The sequence below is a fragment of the Pongo abelii genome, chromosome 17 (assembly GCF_028885655.2).
Source record: "Pongo abelii isolate AG06213 chromosome 17, NHGRI_mPonAbe1-v2.0_pri, whole genome shotgun sequence".
In the NCBI taxonomy this organism is placed as follows: domain Eukaryota; kingdom Metazoa; phylum Chordata; class Mammalia; order Primates; family Hominidae; genus Pongo; species Pongo abelii.
Window position 1 is genome coordinate 62,697,797 of NC_072002.2, and position 12,966 is coordinate 62,710,762.

The 12,966-nt window shown below is 43.7% G+C and overlaps 1 protein-coding gene and 1 long non-coding RNA gene across 7 annotated transcripts in view; both read right to left on the bottom strand.

Moving 5' to 3' along the window:
- SMAD2 (SMAD family member 2) overlaps positions 1-6,084 on the bottom strand; it is an 89,500-nt gene extending 83,416 nt beyond the window's left edge. For 3 of the 6 annotated variants that reach the window (XM_063716775.1, XM_063716773.1, XM_024235718.3), the window contains exon 1: positions 5,951-6,084. The gene's annotated coding sequence lies outside the window, so the exon portion shown is untranslated. 6 annotated transcript variants of the gene reach the window in all.
- A 1,144-nt stretch (positions 6,085-7,228) lies between these two features.
- On the bottom strand, positions 7,229-12,966 carry LOC129051587 (uncharacterized). Its single transcript, XR_008515933.2, has 3 exons — positions 10,264-12,966; positions 9,552-9,660; positions 7,229-7,946 (listed from the first exon to the last, which is right to left on the bottom strand). It is a non-coding gene; the product is annotated as an uncharacterized LOC129051587 (long non-coding RNA).

The following is a 12,966-nucleotide window of genomic DNA, read 5'->3' on the forward strand; positions in this document are numbered from 1 at the left end:
TTAACCATTATGTCTTTACAGAATTTCTGGAAGTAGCTGAAGCAGCATATGAAAATGTAGTTTACTTTTAAATATAGGCAAACTATAAGATCACAGATTTACTATGCTACTTCCTCAGATCAAGAGTCTTTTTTGACTTAAGAGACTCAAACTAATGAACAGATGGAATACCAGTGGTTCACCCAAGATTATTCCTACTGAATACATTAAATGTGAAACTACATCCCCCTTCCCCACAAAATGAGAGAAGGTATGACACTGTAGATTATTCAAGGAAATGCAAATTTTTACATTAACGTAGACACGTGTACTAAACAGAAGCAACTAAAGTCTATCCTCGCTTTCCACTACTCTACAGCCTTGAGGCCACTGTAAAACCAGATTTTGAAAAATGACAGGGCTACCTAGGATAATCAGTGACAATTTCACAGTAAATTCACAAACTTTGGTAAGAATTAATCACGTCAGAATTTCTATTTTCTTAAGAGTACAAACCTAAAGATACATCAAGCACCTGTCCTACCAATGTGCCTCAGTTACAAATAAGAGGAACCCACTGAGCCAAGGAGAACCACTCACACTGTACAATGTGAGGCAAGCACAGAGGACACAGAATCGCCCTAATATTTCTGGCTATCTGACCAAACTAAAGGCAGTGTCTAAATCCACCTGGCTTGGAAAAATTATATTATCTCTACATGAAATTGCTGAACTGAAGCTGCGAGCTATCTTTGAGATGTAAATCTAGAATCAACATTGAATTATGTCCTAACTGAATACATCACAATTACACCAACATGAAAAAATGATCAAAATTGATCAATGACAAGCAATAAGCCTCTAACTATGCATTTTTAAACCAAAAAGGCTAGTACTTTTGTACTACTGCTAAAAAAAACCCCGATTTTTAAAAACAGCCAAGGCTACATATTACAAGGTCACCAATAATTATCTGATGGTGTAGATGGTTTAAAAAGTAACCCTGAGATAAGATTACAAGAAAGGGGATCAAAAAAATTATCAATGCTAATACTGGGCAGAAGTCACATTACAAGAGTCAAGAAACCCTCAACAGAGAGACTGGCCAACTATCCACTCTTGCTTTATCCTAGAAATCTCGAGCATACTCTATCTCAAAGCACAGTGAAAAGCATATGCTACTGTCAAAGCACGAGTGAAAATTTATATGATACTCCTGAAGACTAACAAAAAAATTACTTACACCGAAGAAAGGGGTGGCATAGGGTGCTACCACACTGAAACAGCCTTTCTTTACTGCTGGCTACCCTTTCAGCTTGGAATCTGAATGGCTGGCTGAATGGCAAAACAAATGAAAAACATCTTGGTCGTAACAGGTACTGTGGATCTTTCACGAAATAAGCCATAAGCTATAGCACAATCTTCAACCCCTTTAAGAACATTTCTTAATCATCCTGAGTGACAATCTAAAGTATATTATGTAGATTATTGCACTCTTAAAAAGATTTTCCCAAACATGATTTAAGCTAATTGATGAACATTCATTACTATGCTTTCAGGTCTGGTCCTGCACTCAATGGCCCCAGACATGCTAGTCAGGCTTTGACTATTTTTGTGTCTTGTAGATTATCTCTATTATCCTCACCGGGCTGTTATCTGTTTTTCCTTACAAGAGACACTAGACTAACATCCTACTGCCCAGCCCCCACCACACCCCCTCTAAACCTCCCACAGTACCCATAATCTACTTGTTTCTAATCTAGTGCAGGTTTAGAAGCCAGATAACTTTGCTTGTTAGAAACACTTTAAATAAATGCCAACACATTCTTATTAAGGGTCTCCAAGGCGCTCCTAAGCTTTAAGCTATGGACTGGGACAATTTGGCTATCCCAGGCCTTTTTTGTTCATTGTCTGCTTCTCAAATACATTTTACAATAGGTCAATAATAACAGTGTAGGCAAATCATTTAGATTAGAAAGAGCCCAAGTAACAAACCCACAACTACAAGAGAGGAAGAAATCATTTGGGAGGACCCTTATGTCTCAGGCAATGTTCTAGGTACTTTAATTGTGATCACTGAATAAGAGGAAGGGGTTATCACTTCCATTTTCTGTCAGAAAACCAAGGGTCAGGGGTTGGTAGTAAATTGCCCAATATTGTAACTGAGAAACAAAATATTAGGCTAGGGCTCTGTGATTCCAAAACCCAAGGCCTTTCCACTACATGAGACTGCTGTCCAATCCTGGGTCTTGGTTTAACTAATTGTTTTTACACTTTATTCCTGATCCTTTCACTGAGTTATTCAACTCTGCTTTCTTTCCTTAACCAGTTTCTGTAATTAAAGGGCAATAAGTGATCAAATTAAGGTCAGATGAAGCTTAGCTCTACAAGTGTACATCTGTTCAGCAATAAACACGTTTCTGAAAGATTGGCCATATCTTCAGTTTGTATAGACTGTGCAAAACTGGTGCCAAGGTCCCCGCAAAATACACAGATTGTTCCCAGTGACTCTGAGTTAATACTTCACATCTTCCCTAGTGCTATATGCTACATGTGAAAGGAAGCAAGGCAAGCTCACTTTAGGAATGGCTCAGTAATGCATGTGCCCTTGATTTGTACACTAACAATTGTCTTACTCTAAACACTGGAGAATCGGGCAAGGGACATGAGTTTCCACTTTTCTAACTCCATTAAGGAACAGGGGAGTACTTGTTTGCTGTTAAGAGACTTTATTGCCTAGTCCAGAGCCTGACACACAGAAAAAGCTGTTTGTTGAATAAATGAATATATTTGTTGAAAATAAATGCATCGGCCGGGCGCGGTGGCTCACGCCTGTAATCCCAGCACTTTGGGAGGCCAAGGCAGGCGGATCACCTGAGGTCAGGAGTTCAAGACCAGGCTGACCAACATGGTGAAACCCCGTCTCTACTAAAAATACAAAATTAGCCGGGTATGGTGGCGCATGCCTGTAATCCCAGCTACTCAGGAGGCTGAGGCAGAGAAGCACTTGAACCCAGGAGGCGGAAGTTGCGGTGAGCCGAGAGCGTGCCACTGCACTCCAGCCTGGGCAACAAGAGTGAACTCCGTCTCAAAATAAAATAAAATAAATAAATGCATAACCTCTCTTAACTGGTTGTGAATTCCTTACGTTTCACATTTTCTGACATACGTTTGGAATACTTGGGAAAACATCTTACCTCTCACAGAAACTAAGGGTCTAAAAATGGCTCTTCTACACCCATCAAAAGACTAAGAATCTAAAAGACATGCCCCCCTCTACCCTCTAAAAATGACTCTTTGTCCTAAGAATATGAATAAATCTCCATCTGCCAGACTGCACTAAATACAGCTTTTATATGCATTACAAAAACACCTGTATAAAAAAAGCTGCTACAAAACGAGGTTTTTGGAGCCCTAAAGCACAAAACCAACAGAATCAAAACCAAACAAGAATAAGGAGACTTTTAAAACTGACAGTATTTGCAAAATGTAAAAATTCAATAGGTCTTTGGCCAGCAGTTTACACAGCTAAACTGAGTTTTTCCATTCACATATATTCCCCCAAATGTGAAGTAAAGATTATAGCAACATGATTCTAATATTTACAATGTGAAAATAAAAAGGGGACAACAACCTCTGGCCATCTTGAAGAAGAATAGAAACAACCTTTGTTCCTACTAAAGTTCTGTTGAAATACACAAAACCATCCCCAATATTCCTACACAAGAGTTAAAACACATACCAAGCCTGATAAGCCACAAACAGGAAATTACCCTGCACAGTTTCTTAAAAGACTATTATTTCATGAAACTTACAGTCTGTGTAGAGACATGACCACTTATGACTAAGTAAACGTAGGTTACAACCTTGAAAACCCAAACTTTTGTTGAACACCTACAATGCTTGTGGCCGCACTTTAGAAAGTGTGGCTAAGTATAAAAACCAAGCTCTAAGAGCAATTTCTTACTAAAACCCCAAAATGAACGTTTCCAATCACATTACATTAATTAAACCTGGCCAGTGAACAGCCTTGAACTCAATTAAATCCAGTAGAGTTTAATATTTACAGTAAAAGTGGGCACACTCTTTAGAAATACCGAAAGATGGGAACTATTTATATTTACTACCACAGCTAAGTTTACGGCAAAGGCTAAGGAACTTTAAAAATAAAAGTATTACTTTTGAATTTAATATAAACGTTTGCTAAATGACCTTCTGGCAGAGGAAATTCTTCAAATATCTTGTATGGGTTTTCCGAAAGCAAATTTTTTAAAAACCCTCAAACTATGGTACATTTATGAAGCCCATTTTAAATTATTTCTCCCATCTCTGCTTCGTTTGCTTCACTAATTCATGTATTAAAACTGTTGAAACTCCATTTAACTATTTGACTAACTTCTCCGTAAGATGGAAACTTTTTTAAAGGGTGTTAAAGTAGAATAGCAAATTTTCAGCATAATAAAAGCAAATTTATTACAAGGCTCAAGGAAAACATCCTATCAGCGATTCATTCATACGAAACTATCAAGTTCAATTCATATGAAGTCAGAAGAGAAAAAAAGAATTTCGGAAATTAAATCACATTTCAAAGACCATTTCTAAAAAGATGTAATTACTCCAAGTTATTTATTTATTAACAATTATTTTACACATGTCGTTTTAAAAGTTTCACAACCCAAATTTAAGATAGTCCAAATTGTAACAAACAAGACATGACTGATGGAAAATGCTGCTTACAAATTCGTTTTACCTGGAAATTTCTTTTTTAAAGGTATGGTTGACAACACACTGGTGGTACTTTGCTTTTAAAGGGTCAAGAGGAAGGAATAACAAAACCAACCCAGGCATTCTTTTTCTGTTTAGGATCAAAAGGAAATTTTAAGGACAAGTAAAAGACAAAAGTACCTGACCCAAGGACAGTATCCCCCTCCAAGAGAACAAAATAGGTTGCAATTTTAAAAACCAAGTTTGAAATACAAGAAATCACTTCGAAGGCTTTCCAAAGGCGTGTGATAAAAACTAATAGGCTCCACCCGCAGAACAACTTTCACAAGTGAGTGAAGGATGATCACAGAGTTATCAGCTGTGTGCGTGTTTGTGAGTACACACAAGCCATGGAAAACCCGAGACTACCACGGTTAACAAAGGTTACGAGACCAAAAAAAAAAAAAAGTGGAGGCAAAGTATTACGCGCCCCTAACAAGGCTTCCCCACAACTCCTGAAACAAGAGCTCTGGCCCTTCGGCTTTAAAAATCAGAACCACAAACTATGGAGTGTGAGAGCAGCGAGGGGAAGGGACGCAGGCAGCCCCCGCCCCCGCCAGCCTGGGCGGCAGCGCAGTGCAACCGAGCCCCGTCCCTTCCCGGCTCTCTGGCCCCGAACCCGCACGCCCGGGCCGGCGCACCCACAGCCCCCGAACTCGCCACACCCCAGCCCCCACCCGCAGCGGCCATGTGACACGGCCCATCGCCCCGGCCGCGGACGCACGCAAACACTTCCCTAGCTGGAGGCCCGCGGGCGCCCAGGCTTTACCTGCAAGGTGGCGCCAGGTCCCGCCCCGTCAGATCCGGGGGGTCCGGGACCTTTTGTTCCTTCCTCTTCCGATGGGATGGAGGGGGCTGGGAGGGGAAGAGGGTAATGGGCGATTGGAGTCGGAACTGAAAACACTCCCGGCCGCCGTCTTCCCGCCCCGCCCCCAGGCCCGGGCCAGGCCGGCGGCTCCGGCGCGCGGGAGCGGAGGGGAGGGGAGGGGAGAGGAGGGAATGGAGAGAAGGGGAGGGGAGGGAGCCTGGCCGCCGCCCGCGGGGAAGGAGGGGGTGAGGACGGGCGCGCCCGCGCTGCCCCTCCTCCCCTCAGGCGCGCGCCCGCAGCCCTACCGGCCGCCCGCACGGCCGCGCCCTCCCCCGCCGGCCCACCTCCGCTTTCTCCCTCCGCCCTCGGCCGCCGGCCGCCGCGGCGCCACGCACCCACCTCCCGGCGGCTGGCGGGCTGCTGGCTGGCGAGCTGCTCCTCCGCCGCCGCGGCCGCGCGAGTAGACCCGCCTGCCACCCTGGGCCGCGGGCCCCGCCGATTCGCCGGCGCAGCCCCGGGGCTGGCACCCTGCCGCCCGCTGATTGGCGCCTCCAGCCGCCCGTTAGGGCGCGAGGCACGCCGGCCGAAAGCCGCGCGGGGCGGGTACGGAAGACGGAGGGAGCGGAGGAGGAAAGGAACGAGGCCGAGCGCCGCGGGAAGGGCCGGGGGGCGAGCGGGGCGCGGGGAGTCGCCGGCCACCGCCTCCCACCTCTCTTTGCCTACGGCCCGCCCCGCCTCCCGGCCGGACCGGCGGCGCCCGCAGCCAATCAGCACGCGGGAAGCTCGGGGTGTGAGCCGCGCGTCGGGGGCCTCGAATCGGAAGGGAGACGTCGCTCGCTGATTGGTCCCGCCTCCCCAGTCTAGCGTGAGGCGAGGCGGGGCGCGGCCGGGCGGGGCGGGACGCCCGCGGTTTCGCTTGAGTTGGGCTCCGGCGCGCTCCCACCGGGGCTCAGGGGCGGGGAGGGAGAGGCCCGCGCCCTGCGGCGCATTAAGACGATGCCTGATCACCGCCTGATCCCTCGCCAGCGTTGTGGGGTGGGGTCTGTGGGGGCCTGCCGCCTCGTCCACCGTCCGTCGTGAGGCCGGCAGCGGACACGTGCTCATCCCACGGGGAGGCCCCGAGCAGCTCGGAGGACGCGCCTGGGAGAGAAAAGGAGTTCGGGAGAAGCCCGAGGACCCGGCCCATGACTGGGCGCGCCCTATGCAAATGAGTGGGCGGGGCCCTCGTGCTACTGAACGAGGGCGGGTTCGCGATGTAAATAAGCCCAGAGGTGGGGTCTTTGGAGAGCACTTAGGGCCCGGGTAGGGGATGCCAGGTATAAGTGTTTAACCTAAATTTTGGTTCCGTCTTCAGTAAAAATGATATCAGTAATCCATGTCCCGAAGGGTCTTTGTGAAGTCTAAAAGAAACGCCTGTCACGATGTCCCTTAATTGCTGGGATATCTTCCCTTCCCCTTTTCTCCACTGTTGCAGCGATTAGGCCCCAACTTGCACATCTGCCCTACAGGAGGCAGCAAGGCCCTAAACTTACGGCTGCCCAGGGCATAACTGCACCCAGGGAAAACCTTGTTGCTTTTACCCTTAGGAACACCCGAGCCTCTACTGACAAAATATTGAGCCCAGCTAATCACATCAGGTGTTTACTATGCACCCACTGTGACACAGGCAGGGAGTACCGTAGAACTAAAGTTGAAAATAAACAGGTTTCACACAGGTGTCAGAGACAAGACTAGAACACAGTTTTTTTGGCTGCCTGTCCGGTAATTCATTCTCATGTGTGGCTTAGTTTATAGATTTAATTGGGGACTTCAGATAAGTGGGAAAGAAGCACTAGCAATACAGATCAGTAATCAGGAAGTACCAAATGAGCACTCCAAACAATAAGAGTTTTTGAAGTATACTCTTTCTTCTGAGAAATGAACGTGTCCCAGAGGAGGGTGCCTTCAGATGGACCTTAAGAGAGATGTGGCCATCGCCTGAGTCATACAAGTTTTCCAGATGCCCTTTCAAAATCTCTGTCCTTTCCACCGTCTCTGTCCTCACACATAGAGGAACTTTTCTCACGGGAAGGTTGCGATGAAGAGCATAAACCCAGGAGTCAGGCACGTTGTAGCTTTGAGTATGACTCTGTTCCAGATCTGTAATCTTTGGCAAATGGAACTCACCTGCAACGATACCTACTTAAATATAGTTGTGTGATGATTAAATAATAAATATGAAAGTAAATAGCATAGGGCTTTGAAGTTCAAGGAAAGTCAGTGATCATTAACTTCTCTTCTGTTGCGTGCGAACATTTATGCTAAGACGAACCTACTCAGCAGAAATTCTTCCTCCAAAAATTCCCTTCCAGGGTGGTTTCTTCCATTGTTAGTTTAGAGGCAGCTCTACGAACTCCTTAATAAAAATAAAAAAGTTTGTGAAGGACACCCAGGAAGCCAATTGGTGGAGCTGTCCCACCTCCTCTGCCTTGTTTCCTCTTTCCAGAGCCACTAGGGAGGACGGTCCAGGGCAAAGGTTGTTCAACTTACAAGTAGGAAGGCTGTTTCTAGTTTTTGGTCTGTCTTCCTGCTAATACAAGTCAACAGTTGTAATATGAAGTACCATATTAGAAGCTACCCTGGTCACACAAGTATTTTCTCCTATGTGAACAGGGTGTGGATTTGGGTGTCCACCTGAGTAGTAGGAATAGGAACAAAAGCAGGCCTGGCTGGGATTCCAGAATGTGCTCCTAGTATGGGAGTTAGGTACTCTGAGGTTACATTAATTAAGTGGGTAGAACGCCTGAGGTCTAAGTTAGACCATTTCTCCAAAGTCTCAGACTTTGGGTCCATAACTCTTCCATTTAGGAAGCCTTCCAGGATCTATAATTGAGGAAGAGGGAGGAGGGACAATCTGGCTACCAATGCAGTCCCCGAGGGGCTTAGAAACGGGAGCATGCCTACTGTCCCCTCTGCTAGAAATGCATCTAAACCAAAGTGGGTCAAGACAGAAACTGAAGGCACATAGAGCAGGGATTGCCATGGCAACAAACAGCTTGGAAATCCACTAGGGTACCTCAAGATCTATCAGTAGGTCCCTATTGTATAAATTAGATTGAATGAGTCTTATTTTTATATGGATAGAGACCAAGTTTAACCCTTCATTAAACATGACACTGCAAAATCAATTACATCTAAATCAATTCAGAATCCAATTCAAAAGTAGTTAAGTGCACTGGAAAGACACGTAAGAAAAATGATAATGGTGGTTGTTTCTGGAAAGAGCCTGAGGGTCATAAGTGGAAAACTTAAATTTCATCATTATTTCTTCTATAGTTTGATTTTTTTGAAAAAGCTCACTGCCTTGGTTCAGACTTCATTGTCTTTCATTGGAAGTATTGCTTTAGCTCCTCAGCTGGTCTTCTTGTCTCCACTCTTGCTCCCTTCCAATTCATCCTCCTTCCTGCTGCCAGAATTTTTTTTAATAGCATATTTTCTAAATGTAAATCTGATATCACTATCTTGATTAATAGTGTCCTTCTTCCAGTTTTTTTTTCCCCAGTGTAAAATCAAGACTGTTTAGCATAACCTAAAAGATCCTTAATGATCCATCCCAGGCCAGTCTCTGTAGTGTCACATCTCAACGCTCCCCACCTTGCTCCCTTTTCCCCAGCCAGAATGAAATCCTGACAGTTTCCATAATCACCATGTTCTCTCATTCCCCAGTGCCTATGCTGTGCTCTTTGTTCTGCTAGAAAGCACTTGCCCTATGGTGCCTGACCAACCTCTGCTCATCCTTGGAAGCTCTGTATAGAGCTTCAGTACCCTCATTCATTCACTGAACTCTCTATCCATACATACAAAGACACACACAGACACACACACACAGTCATGATCTTTCAAAAAACAACTCATATTCTCCCCTCTCTGGTAAATCTTTAAAGCCCTTTCTGGTTTCCCCAGCCCAAAGCTATACCATTCACATATGAATTTTCTCTTATACTTACAATGATATACATACCATTACTTCATTTTGATTAATATCTTGATCCATTCATTTAGTCTTGAGCAGTTTTTTTTTTAGCTTCTCCTGTGTATATATATTGTCTCCCCATCTAGATTGTAAGTTCCTGAAGGACAAGGACAACTTATTTTCACTTGTCTTCCCCTACCCTTACCAAAATAGTAATTGAAGAAAGATGAAATACAGCATTTGTATAAAAGAAAAACATCACACATCTGCAAACATTCTACACAGCTTTGCGCCCATTCTTCCAGTTTATAGTGGCCCTCCATACAGCTGTTGGGTCTCTTTTCAACATCATTTGCTCATCCTAGTGGGATTAAATTGCAGTGAGCATTACTACATCTTAAGGAAAGATCCCGTTATTTGCAACTGAGAGGACCCTGATTAAATGAGGTAACTTAAGTAAAGATTTTAAAGAACAAATGCATGGGCTTAATTTTATTGTAAATAATAAGGAAGAAATCCAACACCAGCTAGATGTTTATATTGATACAATGAAATTTCAGGTTCCAAATGAATTTATGTTGCAGATTTGAACATATGCGCCCTCCCCCCCCAACCACACAATCCTTATTCACGTTAGTTTTTGCTAAAAAGAAAAAGTATTTCACATCTGATAGGAAATGCAGGAGACAGGAATAAGGCATATATGAGAAAAAAACTTCAAATTTAACAAGTGTTCATCAGGTGTCTGTCATGCACCTACCACAGAAGCATTGGTTGATCATAGTGGAAAATTCTCACTCTTGGGCCAAAGTCACTCGAAAAAAATAAAGACAGGATTTTTTATAATTAAAGAGAGAAAGAGATTAAAAGAAAAGTTGGCTCGGATAAAGACAAAAATATATGGCAAAACAAATTATATTTCTCATCATTCTCCAGGCATCTTACTACTATATTTCTTATCTCTACACTTAAATGGATAAGTAATGATTAGATAAATAGATCATTGGATAACCCAGTGACTGTTCAAATATTATTTGGAAAATTACAATACAATTCCAATGCAATGAGCTCTCCCATAAAGGCATTTAAATATCTGAGATCTACATACTTTGAGAAAAGAATAACAGAGGCCAGTGTCTAAACCCTGAAAGAACAATATACAAGTTGTTTGAAGTTCTGTTGTGAGGGGAGATTATTTGGTAGTCATATGCCAACAATTGGGCCTTATGCTTTCATTATAATTGTCTGTGGGTGACAATATTGACTGAGCCAGGCTGCTGCTAGGCAGGATAAGTGTATGAAGGTATAATACTGTTGGAAAATTTCAAGCTTATTAGCATAATTGCTCTGATGAAGACTGAAGAGCTTACTTAACATAGCTGACTAGAGTAGACAATAGATGTATAAGCAGTGTCCTAATTATTGAATTAATGAGTCCCAATTGTTTGTCCTTACTGTAAATGGTCCTTGCTATGAAACAGACATTTTGCTGAAGGAGTCTGACAATTGTGTTAGCTGACAAGTGGCCAGAATGTAATTAATGGTGGGAGAGAGCCAATTACTACTGGGTCCTAAAGACTTCACTGGTGAGTTTCAAGGAAAAATTGCATAGCTATATAGTAGTTTCATATCGACTCCTCTTTGCCTTTGTAAAATCGTGGAGCCTGATTCAGTGCTCTTATTTTGCAGTTGAGGAAACTGAGGCCCAGGCTTACTTCTCCAAAGTCCTGTGACCACTTAGTGCCATGGATTGTGCAGGTAGTATCCGCCTTTTCTGCTCTGGCACTGCCCACTGACTTTTCTTCCTGTTCGTGGTCTGCATGCACACCCATGCTGCAGAACAACACTTCTGAACCTTTGCTGCTCTACAAAACTCCAAGTTCCCATTACTTTGTATGCATATGTCCTCACTAACTATTTCGTGGTGAAAATAGAGGCAAATTTCCTACCCACGCCTGAACCCCCAATGATGGACAGATGTATCCGTCTCCAGACCAACCCTTCCAGCCACTTTCTTCAAAAGCCTTGCCTATCCCTCTGGCGAAGCTTTTTCCTCCACTTACTCTCTGTTCCCTTGACCACCCTGTCTAGGGTGGTCGTACGTACACATGTCCCTCCCAACATACACATGTCACACTCTACCACATCACCTTTAAAATTTTTTCTTTAAAAACTTTTATCATTTTGTAGAATCATCACGTCTACTTATTCTGTACTGAATTATTACTTGTCAGCCCTTAACACTTAATGTAAGCTCTAAAAGATCAGGAAATATGTCTATTTTGTTCACCATAGTATCCCTAATTCAAGCATATATGGAGGCACTCAATAAGTATTTTTGAATGGATGAATAATTTTCACTCAAGTTCACTCAAACTCAGCATATCCAAATGGAACTGATCACCTCCTTCTGTTTTCCTATCTGGGTATGTCTTAGCCCGGTTCCCTAGAAAATAAACCCTGATGCAAGGATTAAGTATTGATGCTTTTTTTTAGAAGGTATAATCCCAAGGCAACAGTATGAGGAAAAAGACAAGAAAAAATGGGGAACAAGGTACAGCAGTGCATTACTGTGCTAAACACTACTCCATGAAAAGCCTTAAAGAAATACAGCCTGTCTCTTGGGCAGGTGCAGCCACTTGGCCATACAGGACATCTCCAGACAGGCAGTATGAAGAAATCACACCATGAAACAATGTGAAGAAGGAAGGAATTTTATCTTTGTGTCTCCTGTCTCCTGTTGGTCGTAGCTTTTCCCTCAGGGAGTTAAAATTTTCTCACTTCCCAGTTGGGTTATCCGTTTTCTTTGACAGTCACTCAGCCAGGTCCCATGCCCTGGAGTTCAGAAGCGGTGGGAGGAAACTGTGGGTATGTGGCTGGTTGGCTTCAGGCAGTTAAACCACAAGGCACTTAACTAAGTCTCTAGTGGTAGCAGCTGAAACAGAAGAAGAGGTCAAGGGTCCCAGAGATGGTAAGGCTCAGAAAATCTGAGAAGACATGTAAATTACGGCTGACATGGGGTAATCATTACTACAGCAAAGGTAGAACCAGGTTTATTTTATCCACTTCATTATACACAGCACCTATCACACTATGTGCTAATTAACTGTTGAATAAATGCCTGCATAAATGACACCACCACCTGTCGGATCTACTTAAACAGAAACCTTGGAGTCATCCATGGTCTTCCTTCTTTCTTAATTCCTGTATATCAAAGACAAAATTTCCATTGGTTCTACCTTTTTAATATATCTCAGATCCAATGCCTCCTCTCCAAGCGCACTGCCTCGGTTCAGATTTCACTGTCTTTCATTGGAAGTACTGCTTTAGCTCCTCAGCTGGTCTTCTTGTCTCCACTCTTGCTCCCTTCCAATTCATCCTCCTTCCTGCTGCCAGAATTTTTTTAATAGCATATTTTCTAAATGTAAATCTGATATCACTAGCTTGATTGATAGTGTCCTTT